The sequence below is a fragment of the Pithys albifrons genome, chromosome 13 (genome assembly GCF_047495875.1).
Source record: "Pithys albifrons albifrons isolate INPA30051 chromosome 13, PitAlb_v1, whole genome shotgun sequence".
NCBI lineage: Eukaryota > Metazoa > Chordata > Aves > Passeriformes > Thamnophilidae > Pithys > Pithys albifrons.
In genome coordinates this window covers 21,064,836-21,086,158 of record NC_092470.1, presented here as the reverse complement: position 1 = coordinate 21,086,158, position 21,323 = coordinate 21,064,836, and the positions used below count along the sequence as shown (strand labels likewise).

Here is a 21,323-nt window from a genome sequence, read left to right as displayed (position 1 = left end):
AAAAAAGTGTTGTGAAATATTAATCAGAGCTGTTTGCCCCTGGGCAGCAGCAGGGCCCTGCAATCAATGCAGCACGAGCCTTCCCGGTGACATCTATTTGAGAAGCTGATTACTGTGGGTAAACATCACTAAATATTCGGGATCCTTGGATTTCACCTCTAGTGTCGCCATGAAAATCCGCTTCCCTTATCATCCCTCTGCAGGCGCGGCCCCGGGGGGATCGGAGCGCCGATCCCGCTCCAGTGGCATTAGGAACGGGAGGAGCCTGGGGAAGATGCTGCGGGAGCCCTGGGCAGAGCAGGGGCTTTGCTGCCTGCTACGATCCCTGAAAGTGTAACTAATGGATTGAAGACACACAGGGAGTGCAAACAATTAATGGGAAATTAGGGAGAGGGGAGTATCAGCATCGCGACAGGCAGAGCTGCAGTGCCATCCGCAGGGGCTGCGCGGGTGCTCCGATGTCCCCAGGCCATCCCGACACCTCCTCCACCCCGGCCCCTCCCGCGGCTCGCACCACTCAGGTCGTGTTAATTAGCCCCAGAGTCTAATCTAATTGTTTCAACCGTAATTGAATGTAACAGACCCGTCCATGTCGTGGCTTCTCCCTGGCTGTTGGACATGGATGAGCTCTCATGGACAGTGACACATCAGGCAGGGGACACTGAGCGTGATGCCACACGGTGCCACCTGTGGGCAGGCAGGGCAGGAGGGCACTGCCCTCATCCCACACATCAACATCTTGCCTTGGCCCTGCCTTTCTACCACCATTCCCTTTCCATTCATGTTCTGTTTTCCCCCAGGCTTGTCTATCATTTACAGAATCCCCAAATCCCTGAGGTTGGCAAAGCCCTCCCAGCCCCTGGAGCCCACCCTGTGCCTGATGCCCACCTTGGCAAAGCCCTCCCAGCCCCTGGAGCCCACCCTGTGCTCAATGCCCACCTTGGCAAAGCCCTGCCAGCCCCTGGAGCCCACCCTGTGCCTGATGCCCACCTTGGAAAAGCCCTCCCAGCCCATGGAGCCCACCCTGTGCCTGATGCCCACCTTGGCAAAGCCCTCCCAGCCCCTGAAGCCCACCCTGTGCCTGATGCCCACCTTGGAAAAGCCCTCCCAGCTCCTGGAGCCCACCCTGTGCCCGATGCCCACCTTGGCAAAGCCCTCCCAGCCCCTGGAGCCCACCCTGTGCCCAATGCCCACCTTGGCAAAGCCCTCCCAGCCCCTGGAGCCCACCCTGTGCCCGATGCCCACCTTGGCAAAGCCCTCCCAGCCCCTGGAGCCCACCCTGTGCCCGATGCCCACCTTGGCAAAGCCCTCCCAGCCCCTGGAGCCCACCCTGTGCCCGATGCCCACCTTGGCAAAGCCCTGTCAGCTCATGGAGCCCACCCTGTGCCCGATGCCCACCTTGTCCCCCAGCCCAGAGCACTGAGTGCCACGGCCAGTCCTGCCTTGGGCACCTCCAGGGCTGGGCACTCCAAACCTCCCTGGGCAGCCCCTGCCAGTGCCTGCCCTCCCTTCCCAAGATGAAATTTCTGATGTCCAACCTGCCCCTCCCCTGGCACAGCTCGAGGCTGTGTCCTCTCCTCCTATTGCCAGTTGCCTGGGACCCTCTCCCAAAAAGCAGCAAACACTGAGCTGAGGGAGGCTTTTTCCAACAACCAAAAAGATCATAATATAATTTTTCTGAGAAAACCTCCCAAATTCTCAATAGAAGACAGAACTGAAGAGAAATCATTTCCTCACAAAGCCATTTTTCTTTGGAAATAAAACCTTCCCACTGGTTGCAGCTCTCGGGAAGCCATTAATTACCTGTCGTGCCCCTCTGCCACCACTCTCCCTCCCACCAGCCCCGCAGAGCCCTGGCCCAGCCTGGCTGTGCTGGAAAAGCCTCCACACAGCCAAAGCAAATGGCTCTGGGAGCACAACATGCAGCTCTCCCAGATGTTCGGCACTGACACGAGCAGGAGGAAACGTGTGTGAGAGTGGGGAGCGACTCCTCTCGCTGCCAGCCCCTCCTGGTTGGCAGCAGCTCCGGGGCTGGCACCGCTCTGAGGGCGATGGAGCCGCGCGGGAGCTCCGGCCGCTGCCAGGGATGCCCCTGCCCCGTGTCCTGGCAGGGCTTTCCCAGAGCTGGGAGGTGCTGGGAGAGCAGCAGGCAGGGCTGCAGCCCCACATCCCTGGGCAGGCAGTGCCAGCACGGCCTCCAAGGAGTTTTCCCCAGACTCGTGTCATAGTGACTTTCCTTTGGTCAGAGAATCCTGGAATCCTGGAATGGGTTGGGTTGGATGGGACCTTTAAGGCTTATCTTGTTCCACAGCCCTGCCATGGACAGAACACCTTCCCTAGGGCAGAATCACAGAACGTGCTGGGTTGGAGGGGACTCACCAGAATCATGGAGTCCAACTCCTGGTCCTGCACAGGCCCATCCCCAGGAGTCACTCCCTGTGCCCCAGAAAATCATCCAAACCCTCCTGGAGCTCTGGCAGCCCTGGGGCTGTGCCCACTGCCCTGGGGAGCCTGGTCAGTGCCCACCACCCTCTGGGGGAAGAGCCTTTCCTGAGATCCAACATAAACCTGCCCTGACACAATTTCAGGTTGCTCCAAGCCCCATCCAACCTGACCTGGAGCATTTCAGGGATGGAAGAGTTTTCCTGATCCCACTACTCTCCCTGCACACACATTTCTTCCCAGTTCTGAGCCATCTGTGGCCTTTCCCAACCCACAAGCACTGCTGGGCTCGTTCCATCCTTGGCCAGCAGCTCCCCCAGAGCAGCCCCTTCCCCAGGTCCTCCAGCCTGCAGTGAAGTCAGAGCAGTCCCACTCACAGAGCTGAAATACCAACCCTGATATTGGCATCTTCAGGCTTCCTGGATTTCCTTGGATTTGGGCTCATTCTGAACCTTTTCATGCAACCTTTCCATGGCAGGGAGGACAATGCCTCCATCTCCAAAAGGTGCCAAGAGCCCATTCAGTCATCCATGGTAGGTTGAAAATAAGCCTGGAAATCTTTATCTGGGTATATATAAATATATTTATATAACAAATATATAAAAATATAAAATTTTGCACTGCTTAAATCCCATTAGAAAACAACTCCAAAATGTGAAAAGCAGCATTTTGCTTTCCTGACAATAAAATTAAAGCCTTGGAGCAGTAGCTGGAGATGGGCTGATCTCAAGGGGGTTGGAGATTAAGCCCAGCTCAAGTAAGTGCCTGGATGATTTAAACCACTTGTGTGTGCAAACCAGGGCTGGGAATCCCAGGGGAACCCATGGGAAAACTTTCTCCTGTCCTGAATTTTAGTGGACAAGCAAGAACAACTTTTCCTGTGGTGGTTCAGTGTTTTTCCTGTCTGGTCCCTGAAGGAAACAGGAAATGAGGACTCAGATGAGAAGAAGTCAAATGAGGAGTCAGGAACATTTCTGACCTAATACAAAGGTCCTATTCCAGGTCTGAGGAAAGTGATCTGCATTTTGTCCTTATCCTGCCTGTTCCTGATTGTGCGGACCCTGGAATGGTTTGGGTTGGAAAGGACCTTAAAGATCATCACATTCCAACACATGGGACACCTCCCACCAGCCCGGGTTGCTCCAGGCCCCATCCAGCCTGGCCTTGGAGACTTCCAGGGATGGGGCAGCCACAGCTTCTCTGGGATCTCCTGATCGTTGCATCCCCACCCAGTGCATGGACTGGGAGGTCTGTGAAGTTCCCAGATCCTCTGGCACAGCTCCCACACACCTCCCACTCTGGAAAACCTCTGCACAGGAGCTGGTGCCAGGCTGGCAGCAGCCTCAGCCCTGCTCACAGAGGGTGCAGCTTCTCTCCCCCAGTGCCAAGGTCTTGGAGTTGGGAGGATGGTGTGATCCCAGTGGGATGCCAAGCTGGGGGAGCAGAAAGGAGCCTCAGGATAGGGCCTGGAAACTCTGGGATACCCAGGGCAGGCCTGGTGGGTGTCCTGGCAGTGGCAGCACCACCCCTGGAGCAGCTCCTGCTTTCCCTCCCTCCCTCCCTCCCTCCCTCCTCGGGAGTCTCTCAGCGAGGCTTCCCCTTCAAAGAACCACGGGGATAAATATTTTCCTGAACAAACAAGGCCAACTGTGAGGTATTCCCCAAAGCAGCTTTGCAGAGCAGGCTCTGCTGTGTGACAGGGACAGGGAGAGCAGATGCAGCAGCTGGAGGAGGAGGAGGAGGCTGCACAGGGACAGGGTGGATTTATATCCACAGGATGAGCCAGGATGGGAGAGCCCAAAGCCCTTCCATCTCTTGGTGCTGGCTGGAAGTGCTGAACTCACTGTCAGTGCTGCTGATGGGAGGAGAGCCCCAGTCCCAGCACCCTGGAGAGGCTGCACGAGATGGATCCACAGGAACCAGGAGCTGGGACGCAGCAGGAGAGCTAAAATTAACCCGAGCGCTCGTTAGCGAGACGAAGGAACGTCCAATAAAGTGACATTTTCCTTTTAACACGTTGCACTTGGAGGGCTTTCTGTCCTTGGCAATGGATTTGCTGCTTGTAGGTACTTTCCCTTCTGCTCAGTCACCAAGCCCAGTCTCATTATTGAATTTTTAATTAGTTTCTTTGCTTCTGCAGTGAGACTGGAAGCGAAGTTTCCACGTAAGCCTTGATTTGTAGATACTCCCATTAACAAACACATTTCATCCACACAGCCACTGCCTCAGCTTGTCTCCAGCAATGACTGTTGGCTCATTTGTCCAAATCCCAGTGAAGCCCAAGAGGTTTGTGAAATCCAGCACGTCTGGATCTTCACTCAAGCAGACAGGTTAGTCATTATTTAGCCCTCGCCATATAAAAGGCTCCAGCCGGCCAATCCATGAGTAAAACCAGGACAGGCCGCACCAAAGCCCAGCCAAGTGAATTCCCAGACTACAGGAAAACTCATTCAGCCCAAAGGGTGAGGGCAGGGAGAGGAATCCTGATGGCTTCACAAGCGATTTTCAGAGCAAACAAAGGACTAAAGTCATCAGATAAGAGATTTGCAATGAGTGACCCGACCTGTTCCAGGCCCAGTGGAAGGGAGGAGAAAGGGGAGCTGGGAAAGCCTCTCTCCTCTTGACTGAAGTCCTCACTCATGTTTTAATTGACAAATTAACTCCTGGTATTGTTGCCAGCCCAGAAAGGAAACCACTTGAAGCTCTGATGGTCCAGAAGTGGTGAGAGGGGAGGGGGGTGACAGGATGAAGGGAAGAAAGGACAGGAGGAAGGGAGGAGAGGAGTGTCATGAGGAAGGGAAGAGGGGTGACATGAGGAAGGGAGAGGGATGACATGATGAAGGGAGAGGGATGACATGATGAAGGGAGAGGGATGACATGACTTCACAGCCATGCCAGGCCTGGCCAAGTTTCATTCATTCTTCTTTTTTTCCCAAAAGATGTAAAATGTTGGATCACCAGGAGCACAGACCTCCCAAGATAAAGCATTAAATGGCAATTTGAGTTTTGCCAGAATAATCAACATAAAGGAGATGCTCACCTTGCAAATCTGGTCTGTCCTCAGGGAACCAGATCTCCTGGGAATCAGGAGAGACAGAGCCAAGCCAGGCTGCAAATTCAATGAGAAACAGGCAAAAGTCCTGCCCAGGCTTTGGTCCAACCCTATTCCAGTGCCATCCCCAACATCTGGGGCTTGCTCAGATAAATGGCTCCACTTTTGGGTTGCAATAAATAAATAAATATGTTGTGAAGCTGATAAAGTCTTTTAAAAATTCATTAAAGAGAAAGAGCCTGGCAGAGATTGCAGCCTGAAAGCCTTTTCCATCACGAGTTCCTGCTCTGATTTCCCTGGAAGAGAATGCTGAGCTCTCCTTGCAAACCCCGTCGGGCAACACCAATCCCTGCCACACAGGCCAGAGAAAATTTCAAGGGACATAATTAATAAGAATTAATTAACCTCATGAAATGGGCTTGTTGCTGGTGGCCCAACATGTTTATTGACCGATTCCCGTACGAGGCACTTTCCCTCCATCTCCCTCTTTTCCTCACGCCTGGCTGAGGATCAGGGAGCGGAGGCAGCTCCAGCACTTTAAGGAGACGTGGGGACACAGAGGGGATAAACCAGACAAGGCACTTCACATGGTCCACTACACCTTTAATGTACAGAAAGTAATTAAAATGGGAGACAAATTCATCAACAGTCAGTTCAGCTCAAAGTGCAGCCAGGCTGGATCTTCCTTCTGCATGGGCAGCGTGATGTGCATATCCGTCATAAAACCTGCATTAAAAATTAGTCAGAGCTGTTAGTACATCACAGCAGAGCAGATGGTTCATGCTCTGAAGTGTTTCAGGAACCTCAGTTTATTATACATGAATGCCTCGTGTCGGGGGCCTGGGCTGAGGTTTTCATTAAACACACTCCACGGAGCATCACAGCTCTCTTGTCATTTTAGTCAGCACGGATGAGTTCCTGCACTGCGGCCCCGAGCGCAGCGCGCCGGCTGCTCCGCTGGCATGGCCTGGCGTGGCATGGCCTGGGGAGGGCATGGGTGGCATGGGGAGGGCATGGGTGGCATGGGATGGCATGGGGAGGGCATGGGGAGGGCATGGGTGGCATGGGGAGGGCATGGGTGGCATGGGTGGCATGGGGTGGGCATGGGGAGGGCATGGGGAGGGCATGGGTGGCATGGGTGGCATGGGATGGCCTGGGGAGGGCATGGGTGGCATGGGTGGCCTGGGGAGGGCATGGGTGGTATGGGTGGCATGGGGTGGCCTGGGGAGGGCATGGGTGGCATGGCCTGGTGTGACATGGCCTGGGGAGGGCATGGGTGGCATGGGTGGCATGGGATGGCCTTGAGAGGGCATGGGTGGCATGGGATGGCATGGGGAGGGCATGGAATGGCCTGGGGAGGGCATGGGTGGCATGGGGAGGGCATAGGTGGCATGGGGAGGGCATGAGGAGGGCATGGGTGGCATGGGATGGTCTGGGGAGGGCATGGGATGGTCTGGGGAGGGCATGGGGTGGCCTGGGGAGGGCATGGGTAGCATGGCCTGGTGTGGCATGGCCTGGGGAGGGCATGGGTGGCATGGGGAGGGCATGGGTGGCATGGGGAGGGATGGGTGGCATGGGAAGGGCATGGGTGGCATGGGGTGGCCTGGGGAGGGCATGGGGAGGGCATGGGTGGCATGGAATGGCATGGGGAGGGCATGGGGAGGGCATGGGTGGCATGGGGTGGCCTGGGGAGGGCATGGGGTGGCCTGGAGAGGACATGGGTGGCATGGGATGGCATGGGTGGCATGGGGTGGCCTGGGGAGGGCATGGGTGGCATGGGGATGGCATAGGTTGGTCATGGATGGCATGGGTGGCATGGGATGGCCTGGAGAGGGCATGGGTGGCATGGGATGGCATGGCATGGCCTGGAGAGGGCATGGGTGGCATGGCCTGGTGTGGCATGGCCTGGGGAGGGCATGGGTGGCATGGGACAGCATGGGGAGGGCATGGGTGGCATGGGGAGGGCATGGGGATGGCATGGATGGCATGGGATGGCATGGGGAGGGCATAGGATGGCATGGGGAGGGTATGGGTGGCATGGGGAGGGCATGGGTGGCATGGGATGGTATGGGTGGCATTGGGAGGGCATGGGTGGCATGGGGAGGGCATGGGTGGCATGAGGAGGGGATGGAATGGCTTAGGGAGGGCATGGGGTGCCCTGGGGAGGGAACAGCATGGAAGGGCTTGGGGAGAGCAAAGTGCAGCTTCCCTGGCACTGTGGTTGCCTCTCATGTGGCATCATTCTCTGCCAGCCTCAAAGACACCCCAGAGCAGAGCCAATGGCATTATGGGCATGGATCCAGGGGGTCTGCTGGGCTTTTGAGGTTGCTCTTGAGTTAGAGGATCTTGGAATGGCTTGGGTTGGAAGAGACCTCAAAGCCCACCCAGTCCCACCCTGCCCTCTGGCAGTGGGAAGCCATTCCCTGTGTCCTGTCCCTCCATCCCTTGTCCCCAGTCCCTCTCCAGCTCTCCTGGAGCCCCTCTAGGCCCTGGAAGGGGCTCTCAGGTCTCCCTGGAACTTTCTCTTCTCCAGGTGAACCCGCACAGTGGGGTTAGATGGGATACTGGGAAGGAATCCTTCCCTGGGAGGGTGGGCAGGCCCTGGCATAGGTGCCCAGAGAAGCTGTGGCTGCCCCATGCCTGGGAGTGTCCAAGGACAGGCTGGGCAGGGCTTGGGGCAATAAATGTGCTTTAAATCACTGGGACCTCGTGATACCCTTGCTCAGGTTTTCAGCTCCTTCACGGGCTGGAGCCTCGTTGCCTTCACTGGCACAACTGCCTTTAACAGCAGCTCCATGTGTGTTCTCACAGCCATTTGGGGTAAAGGCAATTCAGCATTTTAGATTAAGTTTAAATTGGCTCAGGTCATGTGTGTTAGAATTTAAAATTTGTTATCTGAGCTCAATAGTCCATTAAAAAAATACCTCACCACTGAGAACAATTCAGAATGATCACATTGGCTAAAACGAGCCCTGGGATGGGGAAAGAGGGAATGAAATAACATTTTAGACTCAAGACACTGATCCCTTCAGGTCAAAGCCAGTGCGTGGTGCAGTGTCAGAGCTGGGATAACAAAACAGAGGGTCATAATGATTTGATTTTTATTTCTTTCCCTTAATTTCCTTTCTGCAGCAAAATTAAACTCCTTGGATTGTTGGGGGGACACACAGATGAGTGTTTGGGCTGCCCCAGACTCGCCAGGGCTGCTGGCAGAGGGGCACTGTGGGGAGGGCTGGGGGGAGCCCCTTGGTGATGGACCCTGACCCCACAACCAGCAACAAGGAAATGTCTGTCCACCCTCAGAAAATGAACTCTGCAGCCTCCAGGTCATCCCCACACCCACGGTGGGGACCAGCTCTGCTTTGGACAGGTTTGTCTCGAGGATCAAACCCCATGGCCACAACATGCAGCCTTCTCCTGATGCCTTGGGCCATTCACTTCATCCCATCCCAGCTGGAAAGGCCTTTCCTGAGAACAGCAGTTGCCTTGTCCTGAGCAGGCTGAGTCACACCCACAGAGGTACAAGGGGCAGGAGGTCTGGGATCCAACTCTGGTGACCACCAGAGAGCCCAGACAAGAGGGGATGGGCACACCTGGTGCTGGGCTGCAGCCCCCAAACCTCTGCTGGGGGCTGTGGGGAGGGAAGGACCTTCCATCAGCTGCTCTTCCCCTTTCCACCTGGAGGAAAAGAACTTGTGCTGAAATAATGGGGAGAGGGAAAACTCAGGGCAAGATTGGCCATGAGACAAAGAAAGGCACATTTGCTTCTTTCCACATTCCCACAGGGTGATGTCAGGAGATCAGGCCCTTGGAGAAAAGCAGCCAAACCCCTTTCCCCATCCATGGCCACATGGAGACATTTGTTATTGGCCAAGCTTCCAAAATGTGAGATACACATCTGCACAGTCACAGCTCCTGGGTCACACCTCCCGCCCTGTCTGCCCACACGGAAAGGTCTCCAGGGCAGACACACCTTGCCATGCCTGGGGATGGCATCAGCCTGGTTTGGTGATTCCCTGATAGGAGCCCTCCATGCCAGCAGCTCCTCCTGTCCACCACTGCCCAATGGAGAACAAGAGGAGACTTTCCCAAGAGGAGGAGTGTTCCACCATTGATCAGCCCATCACAATGTTCCTTTTTAATGAGGTGTCCAGCCTGTTTGCTTTGTCTGGACTGGAGTGATGTTTTCCCCAGGGAAGGAGCACTTTGGGTACTCATGGCTGTGCCAATTACCTGCTCACCTCACCACTGTGGTGCTCACACGTGCTGGATGCCCTGCTCTGCCCCAGCTCCTGCCTCCTCTCCCACCCAGGGACAACCTCCAGCCACCTCCTGGGAGTCCCAGATCCTGTGGAAACAGAACAGCTGTAAAACCTCCAGTGCAAGGGCAGAGCAGAGCAGTCTGTCAGCACTCCCCCCGTCCTTGTGCACGTCTGTGTCAGGGCCAGGCAGGCACTGAAATGGCTCCTGGCAATTTCCAAGGCCATCTCCATCCATCAGGAGCCTAACAAGTCCATTACTGTCAGCTGACAGCTCTCAACACGCATCTCTGCTCTCGCAAGGCTTGTGCTGACTGAGCTGGAATTATTTGCAACATCCCAGTCCTGGGGAGCTCCTGCCCCACCTCCAACAGCTGGCCTGGGGTCCCAGCGGGGGCCAGCACTGACCTCCTGGCCCTGGGGACAGTCCCTGCCCCAGCTGGGACTCAGGTCCATCCTCTCCTGCACTCAGCCTTCCTGTGGGGGACAGGAATAGGAACAGGGATGCAAATGTTGGGGAAAATCAGTAATGGGGAAAATGAGAAACTGGGAAAATGCAAAGAAATTTGCCCAGAGAAGCTGTGGCTGCCCCATCCCTGGATGTGTCCAAAGCCACATTGGGGCAACCTGGTCTAGTGGAAGGTGTCCCTGCCCGTGGAAGGGGCATTGAACTGGATGGGCTTTAAGGTCCTTTCCAACACAAACCAGTCTGGAATTCTGTGATTCCATGAGAAGGGACGACATGAAGCCCTGCTGGGGGTCAGCTCTTCCTTATCAGATTTGATATGTCCATAGCAATGGGGAAAAAAAAGATCTGCCCAACAGACCCATGCCCATATCGCTCCATATCCCGACAGTGACACGATTCCCCACCGACCACGAGTCCCCGTGGGCAGAGCAGACACACTGACACAACAGCACTGGCTTTGTCTCCTAATTTTCCTGAAGCTTCTAATGACCTTTCACAGAAGCCTCGCAGAGTTCTCTGCCATTTCCTCTCCCTTTTTTCCTGCTTTATGGTACGGATCAGCCTCTGGACAGAGCGAGGTCTCATTACCACAAGTCCCTATTTATCATTTATCATCAGCTAAAGTGCATTGCAACAGAGAATAAAGAGAATAAATTCCATTTTTTTTATTTTATTTCAAGGAGGATCTTCAGCTTCTGCCAACAGCATTAACAATCTGTAATGAGGTGCTGTTGATGGTCTTAGGCAGGTCTAGACACAACCATAATTGCCTTCTGTGCTGTTAGAGTTCATTAAGGCAGGCGTGTTGGAGACCAAACCTCCACATCACACAGCGTGGCTCAGTCCCAAATATTAACAGCCTAAGACAGAATAGACCCCTGACCCCTCCTGATGTCCCCTGGACAGAGCTGGGCTGTTTAAGGGGGCAGTTCCACATTTCCCTCCAAACAAACTGGATAAGCAGAGCTGTTCTCCTGCCCCAAACAACCTCTGGATAAGCAGAGCTGTTCTCCTTCTCCCCCAGACAACCTATGGATCAGCAGAACTGTTCTCCTTCTGCCCCAAACAAACTCTGGATCAGCAGAGCTGTTCTCCTTCTCCCCCAAACAGCCTCTGGATCAGCAGAGCTGTTCTCCTTCTCCCCCAAACAGCCTCTGGATCAGCAGAGCTGTTCTTCTCCCACAGACAGCCTCTGGATAAGCAGAGCTGTTCTCCTTCTCCCCCAAACAGCCTCTGGATCAGCAGAGCTGTTCTCCTTCTCCCCCACACAACCTCTGGATAAGCAGAGCTGTTCTCCTTCTCCCCCAGACAACCTCTGGATCAGCAGAGCTGTTCTCCTTCTCCCCCACACAACCTCTGGATCAGCAGAGCTGTTCTTCTCCCCCAGACAACCTCTGGATAAGCAGAGCTGTTCTCCTTCTGCCCCAAACAGCCTCTGGATAAGCAGAGCTGTTCTCCTTCTCCCCCACCTCTGGGCCCTGTTTCAGCTGAGGGGCTGCAAGTCCCAGCTCTGGGAACTGCCCTTTATGGGGGTTTGGGGGATGGTTCCTCAGCATGTGACCACACGGCCCGACACACACCCGGGTCAAACCATCTGCCAACACCTCCAGCAGCCCCAGAGGCAGCCCTGGTACGGGAGGGCATCATTAGTGCCAATTAACACCGATTGTTTCACCTGGAGTAAGGCTTTGGGCAACCACAGAGCACAAGGATGGGCCAGGTGTGGGTTTGTGTCTCTGGGCTGCTCTTGCCAAGCACAGAAGGGCTGGGCTGGGTTTCACCAATCCTGTCCCAGCCCTTTTGACCCCAGGAACTGCCCCTTTTTAACGTGCCCCAAACCACAGGCCCACCCAGCAGGCTCACTCCTGTTCCCAGCTGATCTGCAGCTCCCAGCACTGCCAGCACTGGAGCTCACTGGGAAGTGGAGCTCATTGGGAGTCAGACTCATGGAATCATGGAATGGTTTGGGTTGGGAGGGAGTTTGAAGCCCAGCCTGTTCCACCCCCTACCATGGGCAGGGACACGGATGGGGTATCTAAAGAGGATTTAAACTGGACACCTGCCCTCCTCAGGAAGCCCCACTTCATGTCCCAGAGCCCTGTTCCCCTCTCCAAAGGATCAGAGCAGAGCCCCCCACCAAGGGTGCACCCACCCAAGCACACACTACTCATCTCTCCCCCAAAGCCACACTGGGGGCTCACTTGAGACCCTCCAGAAACCTCCAAACCCACCTCAAAGTGAGCACCAGGACGAAGCAGCTTTGGGGCTGGGGAGGGGGTTTGGGCAGCGAGCCCACCTCGAGCTGCAGGTGTTGGGGTGGGAGCTCCAAGGGGTTAACCAGACTCTGTGTGTGGTGCCAAAAGCTCCCCTCTAATCAGCATAAGAAATTGCCTCGTACCTTCTCTAGGCTGGAGCCCTTGCAAATTCAGCCGAGCACTCCATCGTTATCTCTCTGCTCTAATTAGGCTTCCCAGCACTGAGAGCAGGGTGGAGCCCATGCAGGGCCATTCCTTACTCCTTAATGATGCTCTCCCTTCCCGGGAACAGCTCCGAGGGATGCTGTGTGTGCAGACAGAAAGGGCAGCTCGTTTTGTTAAACGCATCCCTTGATCCTTTGGAAAAAAAAGAAAAAAAAAGGAAAAGCCTGGGATCAGCATCACATGAGGGAATTGCTGTCATCACGCTGCATCTCCTCCAGGAGTGGTTTAATCCCTCCTGGAGCTGGAACCCTCCCAGGCTCTTGCAGCAAAGGAGCTTTTAAGCCATCCAAGGGAAGCAGAGAGTGATGGACTTCACCGGGACCCGTGTGGAGGAAAAACAACCCATTTTTCAGGAGACAAAACACAAACACTTCATTTCCCATTAGTGCAGCACAAGCTGGAGCTGAAAGGTTTCCTGTGGCAGAGCTTGGGCTGTAATTAAAACCCCACAGCCAGTCCCCTCATGGTTTCAATCCTGTGTCTCCCCCCCTGTGATGGGATCGCAGCTCCCAGGCCGTGCCCTGGGTTCTTCCCAGTTTCAGACCCCCCAGACTGGATGAATCACAAATCCCAGAATGGTTTGCGTTGGAAGAGACCTTAAATAATATCCATTTACATCCCCTGCCACAGACATGGACACCTTCCACTATCCCAGGTTGCTCCAAGCCCTGCCCAGCCTGGCCTGGAACACTTCCAGGGATGGGGCAGCCACACATATTTTTCTCTCAGGAGAACTGGCTGCTTTTCCCACTCAAATCTTCCTGTCTGAGCTCCAAAAGTCAAGCAGCAAAAGGAAAGGTTATAAAATTATAACCACAGCCCTGGCCACCACCAAGGAAACCTTAATGCCACAATTCCTGCCGAGCCTGGCCAGGAGCAGCAGCAGGACATGGACGTGTCTGCAGTGAGGAATTTGGGATGCAAAGAGGAGAAGAGTCAGAGCAGTGGCCATACCCCCACTCAGCCCGCGGGCACCCACTGCCCACAGCAGTGCCCACAGCAGTGCCAGCCCTCCCCCAGCAAAGCCCCCCAAAGAAAGAGGACACACGGGGAAAAACGGGCATAAATGATGCATGTGCAAAGGCTCTGGGTAATTAACGTCACCCTGAGCTGGCTGGGAAAGCTGCACCTCAGCCTCGCACGATGTTCTGCTAATTAAAGGCTTATTTTGTTACGGGAAGGCCTTTGTGTGAGATGGTTCACACAATCCAGCCTGAATTTTATGACCTGTGGGCTCCGAGCAGTGAGTAAACTGATGATCCTGGATTGTGCAATGCTCATTAAACCTTAATGCCGGGTCTGCTTCCATGGCCGCTCTTGGAAGGCGACTAATCATCTCCCTAATAATGGGACAGAGCTCTGCTCACCCCCAGCCCTTCCCTGGAATGAGGCACTGCCCATCCCACGTGAGGAGAGCCTGGAAACTTCTGCCCTTCTCCAGCCCTCTGCAGGTGAGGAGCTCCAGGCACTGGGAGATGGTTCCTCACTCAGCAGCTCTGCAGCAACCAGGATTATGGGAATAATCATGGAATCCTGGAAGGGGTTGGGTTGGAAGGGACCTTAAGGCTCACCCAGTGCCACCCCTGCCATGGGCAGGGACACCTCCCACTATCCCACATTGCATCCAACCTGGCCTGGGGCACTCCCAGGGTTGGGGCAGCCACAGCTTCTCTGGGCACCTGTGCCAGGGCCTGCCCACCCTCCCAGCCAGGAATTCCTTCCCAATCTCCCATGTAAACTAGTCCTGTGTCACTCTGAAGTTACCAACCCCGCTGTGAGGTGATGCCAGTGCTGACCATGCCCGCTGGTTCCCAGTCTGCCCAGCTGTGCCCTCTCCCTGTGCCCATCCCAGGCTCCGCATCCACCGCCGCTTTTTCCGGGAGCACTTTGTGCCTCTGTGGGATTTTATTAAAGTGTGCCAAACAATTCTAATTTATTCCTGCCAGCTCAAAGGATAATTTCTCTCCACTCCTGTTTTCCTAAATTGCTACCTTTATTTTTGCAATGTGTATGTAATTACCAAATGTTACAAGATTCCACCCAAAATTCCTCTCCTTGGAATAGCGACCATGTCTACTCACTGCTGTCAATTTTTTTTTAAATGTTATGATTGATAAAATTAAACTGTGAAGCAAGGCATGAAATCTGTCTCATAGACACCATTTTTTTTTTTTTTTTTTGCTTGGCAAGGGGAGAAAACAATGCCAGGCAGAGAGAAATCCACAAAATGATTCACTGGAGAATGGGGGGAAACTTGTGGTTTTTTGCTTGAAGAACTTAATAAGACATCCAGAGCCACTCCGAGCTGGATTGTTATATTCAATTACTTCTGAGGCCCCAAGTTTCTCCACTTTAATTGCTCGAAGCAGGGAAGCTTTAGTCACAGTGTAATGTACCCAGGCATGGACGGGGTTTAATGAATCATCCTAACTCTGCACTCCAAGCAATTAGGTAAATCTGGCTGTTAGTTAGTGAGGCATAAAATAAATTTAATCTCTCTTCTAAAAAATCAATTATAGTGCTGTAATGTATAATTCAATTTGGGTCATGCTACATAAATTTTCTGGTTTTAGGATGTTTTTCAGGCGGTTGTTGTTGGGTTTGCAGGCTGGATGTGTGTGAGAGCTGAGGGGGGGCTCTGGGAGCATCCCCAAAATTCCAGCAGGACATGGAGGGAGAGCACAAGGAGTTACGGGGGAAATCCAGCTCAGATCTAGGCAAGGAATTGTTCCTTGAAAGGGTGGGCAGGCCCTGGCACAGTTTGGGCAGAGAAGCTGTGGTTGCCCCATCCCTGGGAGTGTCCCAGGCCAGGCTGGACAGGGCTTGGAGCACCCTGGGATAGTGGGAGGTGTCCCTGCCCGTGGCAGGGGGTGGAACAAGATGAGCTTTGATGTCCCTCCAAACCAAACCTTTTCATGACTCTAAAACATCGTGGCTGGTGCTGGAAAGGAACAGACTTGGTGGCACAACCCCAGTGCTGCCCATGGCATGGCAAGGCTGGGGTCTCCTCTCCTGCCTGCAGAACCCCAAGGTGCCCTCCTGCTCCTCATGGGAAGCCCCCCAGACTCAGAACAGAAGGAGGGAAGGATGCAGGATGCTGTGGCCAACCAAAGCCACTCCAGCACTGAGTGTGACCTGGGAAATGCCCTGCAGGTGCCAAGTGATGATTAAGAGCTTTGTACCCTAAAGTGATGCTGCCCACAGTCATCCACAGCATTCCAACCAAATCCCTGCAGGAGCATTCCAGGGAGTGGAGTGACAGGAGGTGCAGCCCGGGATGGTGATGGTTCTCCAACCCTGGAACTGCCAGGGAAGGCCCAGGAGCAGCGGGAGCAGCTCTGGAGCTTTGGAACTCTGGAGCAGGTGAGTCACAGGCTGGAGCTGCACTGAGGGAAACGCTGGGTATGGGAAGCACCCACACCTGGAATGGCACGGGAACAGCTGGGCTGTCCAGCAAAACACATGGCAGGGACAGCAGAGGCTGGGAGTGCCCGTGGGCACCCCCCAGGCACTGGCATGGCATGGATGGCCTGGCTAAAGTGGCACAATGTTGGGGTGTTCTCTGCCAGCACTGTGGGGACACACCATGCCCTGGGGCTGCTCTGTGCCCACAGAGCTCACCAGAGGGTGCAAATGCTCTTCATTTTCACAGGAAAGCCAAAAGAGAAGGGTCTGGCTGGCTCTGGGACAGGGCAGAACCTGCTGCAAGAGCGTGTGCTTTAAACCATGTTTGTCCAGGGGGAGGATGGTGTGACATCATAGAACCACAGAGCCATTTAGGCTGGAAAAGATCTCCAAGAACACAGAAACATGGAATTCCAGGATGGTTTGGGTGGAAGGGACCTCAAAGCCCATCTTGTTGTACCCCCTGCCATGGGCAGTGACACCTCCCACTGTCCCAGGGTGCTCCAAGCCCTGTCCAGCCCGACCTTGGACACTCCCAGGGATGGGGCAGCCACAGCTTCTCTGGGCACCTGTGCCAGGGCCTGCCCACCCTCCCAGCCAGGAATTCCTTCCCAACATCAAATCTAAATGATTAGGATCCCTCTATTCACCAAATCCAGCCAAAGCCAAGAAGCAGCAGAGAGTCCCTGAGGGTGCTGGAACATGGAAACCCAGTGGGGAGCCCAAGCCTCTGCTTCCAGAGGGTTCCCCCTTTCCCAGCTGGATTCCTGCTCCCCCTGGCATGTGGCAGTGCCAGCACCACGCTCTGGAGGGGCATGGGGGCAGCTGGAGCCACGTTTTGGTGGGTGCAGCCGTGTGGTGGTGCCAGGGAAGCCGAGGGAGAGGACTGGGCACCGCTCTGGGCACACGGAGCCTGCGCAGCACCGGGAGCTGCTTAATCTCCTAATTAAGCCTCGCTGCTCAGTGGGTGATCAGGGCCTCGCAGTTTATTAAAGCCTTTCCTCTTTTGATAATCTTTTCCTCTGCTTCCATTCCTTTTGGAGGAGGATTCTATCTAAAGCTCCCTCCAGCTGCCCAGTCTCTGACAAAACAAATTACCCCGGCCATTTTTACACTGATTGGGAATTTTTCCACCCCCACATCTCCTTTTTGAAGTAAAACCCCAATAGATATTTATATTTATTCACATCAAATCTATTTCCCCAATCCCTGCAAACCCTAATGAGTTTTCACACAGCTTCCAAAGCTCTCACTCTTATTTATTTAATTCTTTTATTGATTGGAAAAATACTAAAGCCCTTTGTTTGCAATCTGCATCTGCTTTGGGCCTTCAGGGCTGACTGACAAACACCCAAAATAGGAGGTGGGAATAATGACAGGGAACCCATTCCACACACGGACACGTTACATCCCGTCTGGCTCCATCCATGAGATAAGTGTTATTTAAAATCCACCAGCCAAGTGCAGATTTTATTGCAGCACAACCTTCCAACTGCAAAAAAAACCCCCTCAACCCTCTGTCAAAATAAGCTCTCGCTGTTGTCAGGCCAGCCCAGCGTGTTGCTGAGCATTCCTCCCTCTTTGCCAGCTCAGTGGAGTTTATTCCCTGGATTTCGAGCTCCTGGCATGAGGATGGTGGAGATGCCCCCAGGGGTCACTCTCAGGGAGGCGATGCCGGGTCCAGACTCTCGGGGACCAGCTTGGATTCCGACCCCACACCTGCAAACACGGCACATTTCCAGGTTTCCAGGGCAGTCAGAGGATGCTCCTGCTCCAGGGCTGTCTCCAGAGAGGTGGGAATAGCCCCTGGTACAGCACAGCCTGGCCTGGAATGGCTCCAGGGAATGGGATGTGTTCCCATGGAACCTCCCAGGGCTGCCCTGTGAGGCTGCTCAGAGCCCAGACCCAGCTTGAGCACATCCAGCTGCTCCCATCCCGGGGTGGGATGGCAGGAAGTGCTGCCCTGGCACCCCTGGTTTGGTGCCACAGAGATGATCTCAAATTAAAGCTGCCCCGTTGCAGTGCTTGGCCTCAGTCACCCCGTGCAGGGAGGTGTCTCGGAGCAGGAGGGATTCCACACTCCACAAGTTCATCCCTGTCACTGCCACCTGCTCATGGTCCCAGATGGAACCACGTGGGCAGAGTTCCTGCTGCATCCCAGGCCAGCAAACACCGAGGGGATGCTGTGCCAGGCTGCCAATCACTCCTGCCCAGCCACGTTCCCAGCCCCACACACTGGACTGGGTGATGTATCAGCATTTCATACAATCCTGGAAAAGTTGGAAAAGACCTTAAAAGTTCTCCAATTCCACCCCCTGCCATGGGCAGGGACACCTCCCACCAGCCCAGGGTGCTCCAAGTCCCATCCAACCTGGCCTTGGACACTCCCAGGGATGGGGCAGCCACAGCTTCTCTGCCCAACCTGTGCCACGGCCTGCCCACCCTCCCAGGGAGGAATTTATTCAAGCTGTAATCCCTAATTCCATGCTGAATATACACAGTGGGCCCTCAGAAATGCTCCCAGCCCTGAGCTTCTGCCATGCTGAAATCCCCCCAAATGAGGTTTGAAAGGAACCCTTCAGCACTGCTCTCAGACAGGGGGGTTAATCAGGCCAATAACCAACACTAAATTAGGAGTGAATTAGTGCAAAATAATCGTTAAGCCCTGCAAGTTCCGAAACTCCGGCAGACCTTTCCCATCCTTTGATGTGACTGAGTTTTAATAAGCCCTGGAGAAGTTCCAGGACCACAGGGGACGTGTGAGAAACTGTCCATATAAATATCTGCCCCCCGTGTGTCCGAGTGGCCACAGGAATGGACACACAGGGATTGTGTGGCACATCCCGGCGGATCCCACAGCGCTCCTGCTCCCGGGGTCCTATTTTCACACCCTCAGCACAGCTGACCTTTGCCTGGGGCTGCCAACTGCTTATAGTTTTGACAGATGCAAGCACATTTCTGGGAAGCCGTATCCAGTCGGTGGCTAAAGATCAACAGGCTCTGCTCAGGCGTGAGGAAGATTGATTGGCTCAGGAGAATCCCATTTCCAGCCCCAACTGAGAGTAGGTTTACCACGACGAGGCGTTAATGACTTTGATATCAACGATCTAAATATGTCTACCTGCGACTCGTGTTGGTATTAAGGCACACTATATTTATACAAAACAGCCATTAGCAGAATGCTAATTAATGTGATTCACTTTCCAAGTAAATCTCAGCCCTTCCAAGTGGTGTAATGCAAGACTTTATTTTAATCTCCCTGGAACTGCTGCTGTGCCCGGTCAGTCCTCGGGATTAGCCAGATTTATTTTTGCTGATGTTTCACATGGCACCCCCAGGCTGGGTTGTTGCACCAGGGCTGGGTGCTCCTGGATGCTTCCAGAGGCTCCTGAGAGACAACTCAATCCAGACAGTCCCAGTCCCACCACCTGTCCAAGCAGGTGCACAAACCAGCTCAGGTCCACAGATCACAGATCACATGGTTTGGGTGGGAAGGGACCTTAAAGCTCATCCAGTGCCACCCCTGCCATGGGCAGGGACACCTCCCACCAGCCCAGGTGGCTCCAAGCCCTGTCCAGCCTGGCCTTGGACACTTCCAGGGATCATGGGGCAGCCACAGCTTCTCTGGGCACCTGTGCCAGGGTCTGCCCACCCTCATAGCCAAGAATTCCCTCCCAATATTCCATCTAACCCTGCTTTCTAGCAGTGCAAGCCATTCCCCTTTGTCCTGTCTCTCCATCCCTTGTCCCAGGTCCCTTCCAGTACTCCTGGAGCCCCTTTAGATACCAGAATGTGCTCTCAGGTCTCCCTGGAGACCTATCCTGAAATGAGATGGGCTGGGAATGCCAACACTGTTCTGCATTTGTAGGAGATCATGAATGCTCTGGGATTTTCTCCTGCACAGGTATGGGCTGATGCTTGGACAGGTGGAACCCCAGAGAAGGTGGGTGTGGACTGGGGTCTCCACACAGCCTCAGTTCCACCACACTGCAGGGTGGGACAGAGGCTCCCTCAGCCTGGAGAAAGCCTTGGAGCTTCCACAGGCTCTCCAAGCCAGCCCTGCTTGCCCAACAAGCCCTGAGAGGGTGTGACAGTCTCTCACTGAGGACACATCACCCCCTTTGGCTTCTGCTGCTGGGACCAAAGTGGGTCCCCAGGCTGGGAACAGCTTTGCTGGCACTGGAAGCTGCACCTCAGCAGGTGCTTCTCCATATAAGGTGCAATTAAATGAGGGAGTTAAGGAGTTTTATCCCAACTGCCCAGGCTCCAAGAGCATCTGGATCAGTCTGGACCAATCCCCAGCACACTCAGGCACCAGCAGAGCACAGCACTCGTATCATCCCCAGCCATGAGCCTCCTCCAGCCTGGATTCAGGCACTGAAGCCTAAATCTATGGATTACATCCAGTTTGACTTCCTAAAGCAGACAAGAGGAAGAGTCTGGCAATTCTGGCCTGAAAGGTGCCATGAGAAAGCCAAATTAAGCCCATCTTAATTGCCACCAACTCCCTCTTGGCTGTGCCCTTCAGCAAGAAGAGATACCCAGCCAAGGCACAGCCAGGCATTGGAAAGCTGCTGCCACCGGGAAGGTGAATGGAGCCGAGGCACAAAAATAGGAAAGAAAATGGAAAGCAAGTAAAGACAGAGCTGGCAAAACGCTCTGCTGCTCCCCAGCCAGCCTGGTCACTGCGGGACTGGACCCCCCCATCCCGCTGACAGGCTGTGACACCAAGCCCATTAACAGCCCATTAGGACACAAGGAAGATATTTTTCCCCTTAAAAAATGCGGACAAGTGCCCTGGGAGAGGCTGGGAGGGCTTATCCAGCAGCAAAACAAAGAGGCCTCTTTCCAAGGGCTGCTCTGACTGGGAAAAATGATGGTGGAATTGGGTGAATTTCCTTCCAAAGTCTCCTGTGTCCTGAATGTGGTGCTCCTTGATGGTGGCTTTTCACACTGTTCTCACGAAAGATGCTGTGGGAAGGCAAGAAAACTCTTTGCCAGATGGAGCAGGACAAGTGCCAGTGCTCCTGGATGTCCCCAAGGACACCCACCCCACTCCAGCACCCACAGGTGCCCCTCACACGTGGTGAATACAGCATGTCCTGGCTCCTGCCCAGCACAGGGATCCTTCCCGTGGGTTCCATGGGGAAATCCAGTGCACTTGGTTGCCTTTGATGCCACCCCAGTGACCACCAGGAGCAGAGTGTGGTCTGAGC

At 54.4% G+C, this 21,323-nt stretch overlaps 1 long non-coding RNA gene across 1 annotated transcript; it reads right to left on the bottom strand.

Annotated features, from left to right (window-relative positions):
- Positions 1-6,080: 6,080 nt before the first annotated feature.
- Positions 6,081-12,890, bottom strand: LOC139678093 (uncharacterized). Its single transcript, XR_011698955.1, has 4 exons — positions 12,621-12,890; positions 9,736-9,842; positions 9,088-9,172; positions 6,081-6,220 (listed from the first exon to the last, which is right to left on the bottom strand). It is a non-coding gene; the product is annotated as an uncharacterized lncRNA (long non-coding RNA).
- Between the last annotated feature and the right edge of the window lie 8,433 nt (positions 12,891-21,323).